Consider the following 15,109-nt stretch of genomic DNA (forward strand, 5'->3'; position numbering starts at 1 on the left):
AGTCATACAATAGGAAGATTTGATCCTTGATAAAGTCATTTATCTAGAAGAAATATCCTAGTTTCTATTATGAACGTATTGGATGTAAGGGTAGGCCTAACACTAATATCCGGTGCATTAAATGTGTCAATATAATGTGCCTAAATGAGGATAAACAGCTTTAATAGAAGTACCTACCTGAGATACTGTATTTTTCGTCTTATTCATCTCCAAGTACTTTTTATATGCTGAAGTGGCCGATGTGGTCGCGTCCCTGACTGGTGAACGCCAGACTGGGGTTCGAGTCCCGCTCAAACTCATTAGTTTCTTTGGTCGCTGCAACCTCACCATCCTTGTGAGCTAAGGATGGTGGGTTTGGGGGAGCTTATAGGTCTATATGGTGAGTCATCAGCAGCCATTGCCTGGCTCTCCTTGGTCCCTAGCTTGGGTTGAGAGGGAGCTTGGGCGCTGATCATATGTATATATGGTCAGTCTCTGGGGCATTGTCCTGTTTGACAAGACCTTTAAACTGTAAGTCTTATTTGTTCACATTAGGCCTACAAGAGTTTGCCTTGGGCTTTAATAATTACATCGGTTATATCCATTATGGAATTATATGTGATTCTATTAATCTAAAATGTTTCATGATAAAAAAGGAACAAATTAATGCTTAATTGGTTATTAAAATGGCAGTTCATGTAGCTTAACGAATGTAATGATTTATCTCAGTGTTTCCAAATTGGTACAGATATTGAGTATATAGGCTATATAGTATAGTAGACCTACTTTCAGTCATATTTAGTATCCTTAGGCCTATTCTTAGGCATATTTAGTGTCCATAGGCCTACTCTTAGGTATATGTATTGTTCCTAGCGACTGATATAACTAATTAGTCACATGACTGTAGAACTGTATAAATTATAGCTAATTATGTAATAAAAAACATATATAAGCCATGTTTACAATGTTCATAGAAGTAGGCTTATAAAATCCATATAATTATGTTTTGCTTTTTGGACTGGGGAAAATATATGAGGGGAATATAAGTCCAGAATATTATGAAAATAGTTGACAGTATTAACTTCCGAATTTGTACCACGAAAAAAATATATATTTATTTAGTACTGGCTATAATCTGGCAACACTGCAAACGTTCAGAATTTGTAGTGTTGCCAGTTACCATTGCTACTCCAACTGCCAAACAGGTAACACGAACTTTTTTTTTTTTTTTTTTTGCTGTAGGCTATATGTATATATATTTTTGTTGTTGTTGTATAATTGAATGTAAATATTTTCTTCTTCGGCGATTATTGTCCTTGTTTAGAAATACCGTAGAGGATTTGTTATTAAGCTGTGGAATTCACAGAAATTAATGTCAGCCGTCAGCGTAACATTTCTAATATTAGCGTAGCATTCCTAACGTTAGCAATGTTAGTGTAACATTGCTAATGTTAACGTGTGCAGTTCATATGTTCTTGATGAGCGAAGTGAGGTCGGAATTTGAACAAGAGCCATTATATTTAAACATTTTAACAGAAAATACATGTTTTCCTGTATAAAATAACGTAATTTAACCGGTTTTCACCTTCATTTTATCCGCAACAACAACAACCAGTCTGGCTCTTGAAGTTAGTCGAACTCAGTGTTGCCACATGTACGGATTAATCTTTAAATATCCAGCTTTTCAGCGTGATTAAGATTTTCAGGTTTTTCTTACAAAATAAGCTAAATATACAGATTTTTAGGAGACAATACACCTCCCTCCCCCAAATAAAAAAAATCTAAACTTCAATTCTTTTGAATTTAATACAGGAAATCTTTTTTCTTTTTCTTTTTTCCTTCAGCCAATTGATTTACTCTAAATTACGTGTTATTTCTAGTAACATACGCTAAAATATAACCTACCAATTCCTCAGATTTTCTATACAGATTAATTTTACAATATACAGATTTATTCAGATTTTTTTCAGTAAATTTGCAGATTTTTTTTTTAATGTGACAAGTTGGCACCACTGGTCGAGCTGGTTAGTAGTCCACTAGTCTAGTTGTTTTGTTTGTTTGTGGATGAAGTAAAGGTCAAATTCGGTTAAATAATGTCATTTACTACAGGAAAACATATATTTTCTGTTCGAAATGAGAATCTGTAATACAGTAAAATAATACCTTATGAAGCATCAAGAATATTGTGCTAAACAGAGCCCTAATGTGAACTTCGTGTTTTGGGGGAAAATTTGAAATACCATAGACCTGATTTGTATTGGGGATTTTAAAGATGTGTCAAATAAATCTGACCATTGTGTCCATCGGAAATTAATAATTATAGATATATTCTGCTTATGGAAACAATCATGTAGGCCTACATTATCATGTAGGCCTTTAGAGGGCTGGGGAAAAGATGTATGGTGTGCGTCGATAATAATGATCTAAATTTCGATAAAAACATCTGTTGGAAGAAATTTCACATATGTTTTTGTCAAGAAGCTACACTATCATACTATTAACAAATTACCTTAGGCCTACACCCAGTTTTGACAATCGAAATTCTTGGTTCATATATCTCCATAGTAATCGGTCTACCCCCAATCTAAATGCTCTTTTCTCGAAAATTGCTATACGATTAAGGGAAACCAAACGGCGGTATTATTACAGTTTCATCCATTATGGGAAATGTATTATAATAATATGTTTCCCTAGTACAGCACGTGATAACCAAATACTTCCTCTTAATACATTATTGTCGCTAATGCATACTTACGGAGAAGAAACTATTTCAGGTATTGAAGGTCTTGACTTTTTCTAAGTTTAGTGTATATCTTTCCATGGCCACGCAAGGTACCTCTTGTTAGTTTGTATATCTGTTTTCATCCTACTTGGCTCCTCCCCATTGCGTAATGTGACAATATTTGCTTGAATGCGCATTTGCTCCTCCCACTAATGTCGCTCCTCCAATCAAAATACTACTGGGATCTTTTCAAGGGTTATTATTGGACGATTCATTTTGTCTCTTATTCTTGTTTCAAGGATCTGTTTTTCGTGCAATATAACATTGTAACCGATAGTATTTTGTTTTTTTCCTATTTCATTTTGGGAAAAACTCCTGATTGTCGTTTGTTTTGGGGTTGGAAACCTGCCGGTTAAGTTTTCTCGTTACTTAACTGTCATGGATCCTCCGGTGCAGGTGTGCGATATATGTCGTTATTCTTATTTTGAAGTGATCGGCCGATTTCATGGTAATTATAATGGTACCCCAGACATTGTGAATCGGTTTCTTCGAGAGCATTTAGTGTTACCTACAAGTGTTTCGTGTGCTAAATGTGATTCGCCTGTACTTTTCCGTGAAGATAGACATGTGTGGTATTGTACAAAATCAGTGAAAATACCTAAAACGAAGAAAAGGCGTTTGTGCAATTATAGTGTTAGTGACTATTAGGGAACTTTTCTTCACGGGTCCCACCTTCCCCCGTGGAAATTAAGTTTATTTGTCAATCACTGGTTGCATAAGTGTTGGGACCACCATTTTGTAATTAAGGGCCTCAGTATATCTCCTTCTACTAGTGTAGACTGGAGAAGCTTTTGTTCAGAAGTGACTGAATTTAGTTTTGATAACCAAGAGGCTATTGGTGGTGAAGGTGTAATCGTTGAGATTGACGAATCTCATTTTGGAAAACGGAAGTATGACCGTGGAAGGCCTCTGAGTGACATGTGTGTTGGGGGGTATTGAGAGGCAGTCCAAAAAAACATTTATTGTGCCTTTAATTGACCCATTATCACGGAAGCGTGATGCAGCTACCCTCATCCCTTTAATTGAGAAGTACATTAAACGGGGCAGCATTGTTGTTAGTGATAAGTGGCGGGCTTATAATTCTCTGCAGTCTCTTGAATACGATCACCGTACTGTAAACCATTCTGAAAATTTTGTGGATCCTTCAAACCCCGACACCCATACCCAAAACATTGAACGTTGTAGTGTGAATTGGTAACTGTGACTGCTGGTGTTTGTATGCTTGCTTGGCAACATTGAGTCCCTAACACTGTACCTGCTTGGCCAACACCTTGCCACAACTTTAAGCTGAATAAAGCCAACGTTCCAGCAACTGTGTTTGGTATTCCACAATTTATTCAGCTTAATATTCAACATGGACAAGTTTCTGAGGCCCAGCCCGATTGATGTGGACCCAGAATCAGCCGATGCAGAGGACAAATGGATTATGTGGCATGATAACTTTGAGGCGTTCTGTGCGGCCATCAACCCGGACTTAAATCCAGATAAGTTGGCCTTGCTTCGTGCTCACGTATCTTGTAAACTGTTTAAGATAATCAAAAGTGCCACCACATATGCCACTGCCATAAGCCTGTTGAAGGCTAGATTTGTGAAACAGAAAAGTGAAGTGTTTACCAGATACAAATTAGCCACCTGCAAGCAACAGAGTGGTGAGACTCTAGACGCTTTTTTGGATAACCTCAAAGGTCTGGCCTCGGAATGTAGCTTCTCTGATTGTACAGCCGCTCAGGCTGAAGAACTGGCCATCAGAGATTCATACATCACGGGTATGGCATCTAATGCAATCCGACAGAGACTGTTAGAGAACTTATCCTTGGACTTATCCACAGCTGTGAAACAAGCCCGTGCACTGGAAATGGCTCAACTGCACTCAGCGTCTTATGCAAGTGAAACCAATACCACAGTGGCAGCATTGATAGATGATCAGGCAAAACCCGAAATGGATCCCAACAGTTTTCCGAGCGAAATGAGTGACTCCCTGAATCCAAGTGAGTGTGCTGCCGCCGTCAGCGGTCAGAGGTGCTTCTTTTGTGGAGGATCCTTACATCCCAGAGCCCACTGCCCAGCCAAGAAAGCCTCGTGTTCCAACTGTCAGAAGGTAGGTCATTATGCTCGTGTCTGCAAGTCGCAAAGAAAACGATGGAACAATAATGGTAAATCAACTAACTCCAATCTTGTAGCTGGAGTAGTCCCAGACAATCTCCCACAGTCCATCCCTGCTTCCTTAACAGGGGCCGCTGTGACTGCAGCTTCTCCTGCACTACGAAGTGTTTACAAAACTGTCCTACCTGTAGAACTGAATGGAGGGGAGGCCCTGGACGGGCTGGTCGACACTGGAGCATTTAAAAGCTTTATAGATGCCAAAGTAGCTAGGGCTATGAACTCAGTGACTCGTTCTTCAGCCTGCAGCATAACCATGGCTAATGCCAAACAGACAATGAAACTTAACAAGTGTTGCAATTATGATTTAACTGTAAGTGGAAGAGTATACCCTGAGTTCTGTCTGCACTTGATGGACGATTGCGTGGCTCCAGTTGTTTTGGGACATGACTTCCTACAGTTACACAAGCAAGTCAGCGTAGACTTTGGTGGGACGCTACCACCTTTGGAGCTAAGCATCCAGTCACCTTGTGCTCTGATAGCGGCTCAAATTGAACCGCCAGCCATCTTCGACAATCTGACAGTCGACTGTCACCCGATACAGGTGAAATCCAGAAGGTATTCCAAAGAGGACTCCGAGTTCATCAAGAAAGAAGTAAAAAGGCTGCTAGAGGAGGGCATCATCACACCGAGTCGCAGCTCGTGGAGAGCTCAAGTGGTAGTCGTCGATCAGTGTGATAAGAAAAGATTAGTCATAGATTACTCTCAAACCATAAACAGATTCACCAACCTAATTGCTTATCCTGTTCCAGGGATCACCGAGATGATTGAGAAAATTTCTACTTACCGCTACTTCAGCTCCATAGACTTGAAGGCAGCATATCATCAAATACCATTGAACATGGCTGATCGGAAATTCACGGCGTTCGAAGCGGATGGAAGGCTGTTCGAATTCACACGTTTGCCTTTTGGAGTAACCAATGGGGCTACCTGCTTTCAGCAAGTTCTCGACGAAATTATTGGTAAGGAACAACTAGAGGGTACGTTCGCCTACATAGATGACATCACGGTCTGCGGTCACACACGTGAAGAACACGACAGAAATCTGAAACGCTTTCAAGAAACTGCATTGAAGTATGGACTTACCATAAATGACAAGAAAAGTGTTTATGCTCAAACATCAATCTCAATTTTGGGCCATGTAGTGAATGATCACCAAGTCCTACCTGACCCGGAGAGAATGCGTCCGTTGCTGGAGATGAACCCTCCGGACAGTACCCCTAGTCTCAAAAGAACGTTAGGACTTTTATCCCACTATGCGAAGTGGGTACCGAACTTCTCCCAGAAAATTCGACCTTTAGTCGGAGTGAAAACTTTCCCGATGGCCAAATCCGCAGAACAAGCACTCGAAGAACTAAAGAATGAAATATCTCGTGCTTCACTTGCTGCTATAGATGACGAAGCAGTCTTTGTAGTCGAAACAGACGCCTCTGCTGACGCCGTTGCAGCCTCATTGACACAAGATGGAAAACCAGTGGCCTTCTTTTCTCGCTCGCTCTCAGAATCGGAGAAACGACAATCGGCAGTGGAACGCGAAGCATGTGCTATCGTAGAAGCCATTAAGAAATGGCGACACTTTCTGCTAGGACGTAAATTTAGACTCATAACTGATCAGCAATCGGTGCGTTTCATGTTTGACGCCAAGAACCATGGCAAAATCAAGAATGAAAAAATAATGCGGTGGAGGCTGGAACTGAGTTGTTTCAACTTCGACATCACATACAGACCTGGATCAAAGAACCAAGTAGCAGATGCTCTCTCTCGTGCCTCGGGATGTGTGGCTTCACTTACCTGTACTCAAGGAGATGAGCTGACTCAGCTTCACGAGCACCTGTGCCATCCAGGAATCAGAAGGATGACCCACATCATAAGACAGAGAAACTTACCCTTTACCATTGAAGAAGCTCGGACTGTCATACTTAAATGTCAAACCTGTGCTAAGATCAAACCTAAGTTCTCCAAAGAAACAGGAACATTGATAAAAGCTACCAGGCCATTCGAGCGTCTGGCTATCGACTTCAAAGGTCCGATGCCGTCCACTTCAAAGAACAAATACATTCTCAACATAATCGACGAGTACAGCAGATTTCCGTTCGCCTTTGCAACAGAAGACACCTCAGCGAGTACCACCATTAAATGTTTGTCTACTCTCTTTTCAGTTTGGGGCCTGCCCGAGTACATTCATTCAGACAGGGGACCTGCTTTCGTGTCGTCAGAGTACCAAAAGTTCCTTCATGACCGTGGAGTGGCTACAAGCTACTCGTCTGCGTATAACCCCCGTGGCAATGGCCAGATCGAGAGAGCCAATGGAACTTTGTGGCGCACCGTAAGGTTAGCTCTCGCTTCTCTCTCCCTCCCTATAGAAATGTGGGAGGCTGTCCTGGATCAAGCATTACACAGCATGAGGTCCCTTCTGTGCGTCGCTACGAACCAAACACCGCATGAGCGCATGTTCCTGCACCCCAGGAAAGCAACATACGGGCAGGCGGCTCCATCGTGGATGACAGAAAATGAACAAGCTCTTCTAAAGAAAACGGTTAGGAAATCCAAGTACGAACCTGAGGTCGAGGAAGTTAGACTCCTGCATGTCAACCCACAATGGGTTCGTGTTGCACACCAAGACGGCAAGGAATCCACTGTGTCGACTCGTCACCTGGCTCCTGCAGCTAAAGTATTCAGTCCAAACACCTGTCACGATAAAGGAAGCCGTCATATCTTCAACATGCGAGAGAATGGTAAGACTCCCATTAATCAAGGACCCACCCTCCCACCTGGAGACCCCAGCCAGAGAACGGAAAGAAGTCAAGTGGATACAAAACAAGACCAGGGGAGGGAGCCCGCAACCGAACCGCCACAAACCACAGAACCGCCCACCCCGGGAAAGGTACCGTCGAAAGGAACACCCACAGAAACGCCAACCTCAGAGGCGCCTCAACGCTCAAGTCGCACTAGGCGCCCTCCAGTCTATCTCTCAGATTTTGTCCTAGATGAGTGGGAGTAGTATGGGTGGTAAGTGTCCTTATGTCAATGTGTTCATTATGAATTAGTAGTTATAGGGCCCATTGTTACCAATGTGTTTTTTATGGTAAGTGTCCTTATGTCAATGTGTTTATTATGAATTAGTAGTTATAGGGCCCATTGTTACCAATGTGTTTTTTTTATGTGAGATGAGCCCAGTTATCAAATAAAATAAGTACTCATGAGTTTTGTAATATGATATGAAATTTGTAGTGCCAATAAGGTGAGCCTTGTAATGCAAATGCGATGTAAGAATAATTACAGTTGGTGTGAAATCAGTGAATTCATGTTTTGTTATGATGCAGATGTGTATTGTACTGTATGTTCTTCTTCTCAGTGGGGGTGAATGTAGTGTGAATTGGTAACTGTGACTGCTGGTGTTTGTATGCTTGCTTGGCAACATTGAGTCCCTAACACTGTACCTGCTTGGCCAACACCTTGCCACAACTTTAAGCTGAATAAAGCCAACGTTCCAGCAACTGTGTTTGGTATTCCACAAACGTCTTTGGCGGGAGCTGAAGGAATGGATACAACGGCCTGGTAACCGTTGTGAATACTTCAGGCAGTATTTGTCACGTTTTATTTTTATACACAAATACCCTGAGGAGGAGCTGCTCCATCATTTTTTTATCACGGCCAGCAAACTGTATCCTCCACAATCTGAGGCACAACGGGTTCCAGTAGCTATTGATGATTCAGAAGAGGGTCAACCACAGCCTTCCACATCATCATCGTCAGGTTCCATTTAAGGTAAGAAGTGACTTAACAAAATATATATTTAAATTTAGCCCGGGGTAAAGGGGGGGTCGCAGGGGGGGGCGGAGCCCTCCCCCCCCCCCCCCCGGTAGGGGTACAGGGCCCCTAGGCTAGGTTAGGTGGGTTTATTAGGTTCGGTAGTGCCCTGAAAATCACTGTGACCTTAAGGGGGGGGGCGGAGCCCCCCCCCCCCCGGTAGGGGTACAGGGCCCCTAGGCTAGGTTAGGTGGGTTTATTAGGTTCGGTAGTGCCCTGAAAATCACTGTGGCCTTAAGGGGGGTCGCAGGGGGGCGGAGGCCCCCCCCCCCGGTAGGGCTAGGTAGGGGTATAGAGGGAGGGGTGGTGGAACATTAATTAGTGCAAATATCATTGGATGCCCCCTCCCCCACCCAAAACCCCGGTTCCCACCTGGGGTCCCCCATAATTGTTGGGATAAAGAAGGGTATTTCTGCATTACAACATAATATGCAACAAAAACAATAAAAACATGGTTACAAAAACTAATTTTTCTGGAAAAACTTGTTGTTTTAACTCCATAGTAAATCTCTAAATCGGATGGTTTGCAGTCAAAATAAACGTTAAATTTGTTGAAACTACACTATTTCTGATGCAACAAATATATTTTTATTCCAGTTTCCACATAATGGATGAAACTGTAAATTTACCCAAACGGGTACTACTTGCTATAGTTTAATCCAGTGAAGGATGTCAGTTCCTGCATCCTAGGTTAGGTTAGATTGAATCCTATTATTTTCCAAACTTCGTTTTCAGATATATAGTTTCTTGTTCTCCGATACTAATATATATTTGTAATTAATATCCGATAGACATAATGGTCAGATTTATTTGACACACATCCTTAATGACCTAAATATAAATATTGGTCATATTTATTTGACCCTAGTTGAAAATTGAGTTTGGTACAGTTGTAATTTTACAAAAAGGTGTCAATTGCAACCTGTGTTGTGCTATGGTTTAATGAAACCTATGGGGTATGTCCTAGCCTTAAGTACACTTACCTTGCCTAAAACTGTCCTTATTTACTAAGGCTTGGTATTCACCTCTTGTGACTCCCCGTCATTCACCAGCAGTACTGTATTTCCAAACCATGATATCGGTTGGCTGATGATGTCTCTCCAATGCCTTCTATCAAAGGCATCTTCTTCCACCAAACTTCTCTCCATATCATCCTTCACCTTATCTCGTCTTCTAATTCTCTGCCTCCCCCTCAATCTTGTAACAGGGTCTTCCCTAACTCTCCTCACTCCCTCCCCACCTTAACAGGTGCCAACACTATTTGTAGTCTTTACTATGCCTGCCATTCTTGTTCAGCATTTTTCAATCTTAATCCACCTCTTGATTCTCATCCAAACCATGATATATCGTAGGCTGAGTCCGTTGTTCCCAGCAAATGTAATGGAGTTATTAGAAATTGTGCATAAAATTGAATTTATGAATAATTGTTCTGGTAACATTATTTACTGATGTTTCAAGAGTGATTGAGCAAGTTTTTTTCAATATTAATCTTACCCGGTGATCATGTAGCTGCAACTCTGTTGCCCGACAGAAAAAACCTACGGTCGGGATAAGCCAGCGATCGCTATACAGGTGGGGGTGTACAACAACAGCGCCATCTGTCGAGTAGGTACTCAGGTACTTCTTGTCAACAAGAACCAATTTTCTCTCTGTCGTGCCACCGGCAAGACCTACTTGATACGCTGTTGTTTCTGGAGTTGATTTTCACGCTATTTGGTGATGTATTCTCTCTAGATATTAGCTTTCGCTGTACAGGAGTTATTATCATTACCTTATCAAGCTTTTTTGATTAGATTTGGATTATTTGTTGACGACTAGGATAGATTTTGGATTCCCCCCTTTGACTAATTCAAGATGTCTGACCATACTCAAGTCCCCAAGTACAGGCAGTGTAGCGCTAGGGACTGTTCTAGGCGTCTTCCGAAGGCCTCTATAGATCCTCACACCGTTTGTTCCAATTGTAGGGGTAAATCCTGTCAATTGGAAGATCGATGTGAGGAATGCGCTGGGCTTTCGGAATTCGATTTTAATGAATTCCTTAAGAATGCACGTAGGCTAGAGAAGGATAGGATCAGGAGGAGTTCGTCTCGCTCTTTTGATTTTTCCTCTCCTCATGCCCCTCAACCTATTCCTTCCCCTGTAGTGGTGACTCCCGACCCTTCTACTAGCTCTCAGCAACCCTCGATGGCGGACATGATGCGTGCCATTCAGGCTCTTGGTGACAGAGTGGAGTCATTAGCTAATGACCGCAATCAACTCTTGGCCGATGTCAAAGAGTTGAAGGAGAAAAGTGCAGTGGGAAGTGTAGTGAGTGCAAGTGCGGTGAAAAGTGTCAGTGTCAGTGTTACGCATGAGGGTGCATCTGTTCGTGCCAGTCGTCCTCCCAGTCCGGGACCTCTTGCAAGCTCCCAAGCCCAGGGGAGAAGCAATGTCGAAGGACCAAAGGGTTCGACAGGCCTTGATCAGCGTACAGATGTACCCTCAGTGGTTGCGGACGTATCTTGCAGAGATCGTCCCATCCACAAACAGACGAGTGAGCCCATTCATTCCTCGTCTGTGGAAGAAGTTTCTCGTCAGAAACGCTGGACCAAGGTCTCACGACCTCTCAAGCGCAAGGTCCCTTCCGAGCGAGTCCAACGGCCCAGGTGTAGCCACTGGGTCAGTTCGGACTCGCCGCAGTCTTCCGAAGACTGCACACCTCCCAAGAGAGGTAGAGTGGTTCCGCAGCAGGCAATCACTCCGTCTGTTGCCGCACCAACCGCTGTAGACCCTAAGTGGTCTATGCTGCAGTCTATGCAGACTCAGCTAGCTTCCTTCATGCAGGAGTATCGTGCTGAGAAGGTTGAGACTACACCTGTTAACCTACAACCTGCCACGGTTGTGCGCTCAGCAGACACTGCGGCTGCCTGCTCCCACACTCCGGCTGTGAGAGCTCCACCACCGATGCGCAGTCGACCCTGCCAGACGCATGTTGACGTTAGCCGACGTGCGGCACCCTCCGTTGACATGCGTGAGCTACCGCATCAGCAGTGGGAAGGTGCTGTCAAGCTGCCGTGTTTTGACGCAATGCGGCAGTCTCCGCAACCCACGGCAGTCCCCACCACGCACCATCACTCCGCTTTTGTTGTTGCCAGCTCTCAGACTGACCAGCAGCGGCATGATGTTGGATCCAGTGCAGCTACGCATGCACCCGTGCTGCCGGATTCAGCCGTTCAGCTTTCTTCTCCTCCTTTGCCGCTTCCTCCTCAGCATTCGGAGGAAGGAGTCTCTGATGACGACGAAGCTGCGCATTTGGACGATCAACACTCCGACATAGAGGAACCCAAGACTACGCCTCCCTCCTTAGACTTTAGGAAAGTCCTTGCCCTGTTTAAGGAGTTGTATCCGGACCAGTTTGTGTCTGCAACCCCGCGCTCACCTCCCTCTGAGTTCGCTTTAGGCATGCAGTCAGTAGCTCCTGCCTTTACGAAGCTCGTACTCGCGCGCTCATCCAAGAGAGCTTTAAGGGTACTGGGAGAGTGGTTGCAGTCCAAGAAGCAACTTGGGAAGACATCCTTCATCTTTCCACCGACCAAGCTTGCTTCCAAATCTAGTGTCTGGTATGCCACGGGAGAAGATCTCGGCTTGGGAGTTCCTGCCTCTGCCCAGGGCGACTTCTCAAGTCTGGTAGACTCTCCCCGCAGACTGGCTATGAGACGCTCCAAGATTTGCTGGACCTTTTCGGACATGGACTATCTTTTGAAGGGAGTTTTTCGTGCGTTTGAGATCTTCAACTTCCTGGACTGGTGTTTGGGAGCGTTAAGCAGAAAGACCTCCCCTTCGGATAAGGACTCTGCCATGCTCATCATGTCATGCATGGACAAAGCCATTCGGGATGGGTCTGGCGAGCTTGCGGCTTCGTTCGTGTCTGGAGTTCTTAAGAAGCGAGATCACCTTTGCTCCTTCTTGTCGGCGGGGATCACACCATGTCAGAAGTCAGAGTTGATGTTTGCTCCGCTTTCCAAGTGTCTCTTTCCTGAAGAGCTGATCAAGGGGATTGCCGCCTCGTTGATCCAGAAGGATACCCATGACCTGGTGGCTTCATCCGCACGTAAAGTCACAGCTTTACCTTCCGTGCCTAGACCTAGGATGGACACACCAGCGTCTAGGTTCATTCCGCCCTTTCGTGGCAGAACCTCCAGCAGAGGAGGTACCCGTGCCGATAGTCAACGTGGCAAAAAGAAGAAGGGTTCCAAGTCCTCAAAAGGCAGAGTCTGACTGCCAACCTCTCCAGACAGCAGTGGGAGCCAGGCTCAAGAACTACTGGCAGGCCTGGGAGAACAGGGGTGCAGACGCACAGTCTGTGAAGTTGCTCAGAGAGGGGTACAGGATTCCATTCTTGCGCAAGCCCCCTCTAGCAACTACTCCCATCGACCTCTCTCCCAGGTACAGAGAGGAGGACAAGAGGCTAGCTTTACAGCAAGAGGTGTCTCTCTTGCTACAAAAGGGAGCGGTAGTCATAGTCCGGGACCATCAATCCCCGGGCTTCTACAACCGTCTCTTCTTAGTAGCGAAGAAGACAGGAGGGTGGAGACCGGTGCTGGACGTCAGTGCTCTAAATGTCTTTGTCACCAAGCAGACGTTCACCATGGAGACGACGAAGTCGGTGCTAGCATCGGTCAGGAAGGAAGACTGGATGGTCTCGTTGGACCTAAAGGACGCGTACTTTCACGTCCCCGTCCATCCAGACTCCCAACCTTTCCTAAGGTTCGTCTTTGGGAAGGTCGTTTACCAGTTCCAAGCCCTGTGCTTTGGCCTAAGCACGGCACCTCTAGTGTTTACCAAACTGATGAGGAATATTGCCAAATTCCTGCATTTGGCAGACACCAGAGCCTCCCTCTATTTGGACGACTGGCTTTTAAGAGCTCCGTCAAGTCGTCGCTGTCTGGAGAATCTCAAATGGACTATGGATCTGACCAAGGAATTGGGTCTCCTGGTCAATATAGAAAAGTCCCAACTCGTCCCATCCCAAACTATAGTCTATCTAGGTATGGAGATTCAGAGTCGAGCTTTTCGGGCTTTTCCGTCGGCCCCCAGAATCAGTCAAGCCCAAGAATGCATCCAGAGCATGCTGAAAAGGAACCGATGTTCAGTCAGACAGTGGATGAGTCTAATAGGGACGCTTTCATCGCTGGACCAGTTCATCGCGTTAGGGAGACTCCACCTCCGACCCCTTCAGTATCACCTAGCTGCTCACTGGAGAAAGGACATGACACTAGAAGCGGTCTCAGTTCCTATATCCGAAGAGATGAAGTCTGCACTGACTTGGTGGAAGAACAGCATTCTTCTCAAGGAAGGTCTACCACTGGCTGTTCAGACCCCCGACCACCTTCTCTTCTCGGACGCATCGGACACGGGCTGGGGTGCGACACTGGACGGTCGGGAATGCTCGGGCACGTGGAATCCGGATCAAAGAGCACTACACATCAACTGCAAGGAGCTACTGGCAGTTCATCTGGCCTTGAGAAGCTTCAAGTCCCTCCTTCTAGGCAAGGTGGTGGAGGTGAACTCCGACAACACTACAGCCTTGGCGTACATCTCCAAGCAAGGAGGGACTCATTCGAGGAAGTTGTTCGAGATCGCAAGGGACCTCCTCACCTGGTCAAGAGATCGAAAGATATCGCTTGTAACGAGGTTCATTCAAGGCGACATGAATGTCATGGCAGACCGCCTCAGCCGGAAGGGTCAGGTCATCCCTACAGAGTGGACCCTTCACAAGAATGTTTGCAGCAGACTATGGGCCCTGTGGGGTCAGCCCACCATAGATCTGTTCGCTACCTCGATGACCAAGAGGCTCCCAAATTATTGCTCACCGATTCCGGACCCAGCAGCAGTTCACGTAGATGCCTTTCTTCTGGATTGGTCCCATCTAGACCTGTATGCGTTCCCCCCGTTCAAGATTGTCAACAAGGTACTGCAGAAGTTCGCCTCTCACGAAGGGACACGGTTGACGTTGGTTGCTCCCCTCTGGCCCGCGAGAGAATGGTTCACCGAGGTACTGCAATGGCTAGTAGACGTTCCCAGGACTCTTCCTCTAAGAGTGGACCTTCTGCGTCAGCCGCACGTAAAGAAGGTACACCCAAGCCTCCACGCTCTTCGTCTGACTGCCTTCAGACTATCGAAAGACTCTCAAGAGCTAGAGGCTTTTCGAAGGAGGCAGCCAGAGCGATTGCCAGAGCAAGGAGGACATCCACTCTCAAGGTCTACCAGTCAAAATGGGAAGTCTTCCGAAGCTGGTGCAAGGCGAATTCAGTTTCCTCAACCAGTACCTCTGTAACGCAGATAGCTGACTTCCTTTTACACCTAAGGAATGTAAGATCCCTATCAGCTCCTACGATC

The 15,109-nt window shown here is 45.2% G+C and overlaps 1 protein-coding gene across 1 annotated transcript in view; it reads left to right on the plus strand.

Moving 5' to 3' along the window:
- The first annotated feature begins 1,098 nt into the window (after window positions 1-1,098).
- The window catches only part of LOC137624244 (uncharacterized), a 54,331-nt gene continuing 40,320 nt past the window's right edge, over window positions 1,099-15,109 (plus strand). The window contains exon 1 of the mRNA XM_068354756.1: window positions 1,099-1,184. The gene's annotated coding sequence lies outside the window, so the exon portion shown is untranslated. The remainder of the gene's footprint in view (window positions 1,185-15,109) is intronic.

This window comes from Palaemon carinicauda, chromosome 31, assembly GCF_036898095.1.
Source record: "Palaemon carinicauda isolate YSFRI2023 chromosome 31, ASM3689809v2, whole genome shotgun sequence".
In the NCBI taxonomy this organism is placed as follows: Eukaryota; Metazoa; Arthropoda; class Malacostraca; order Decapoda; family Palaemonidae; genus Palaemon; species Palaemon carinicauda.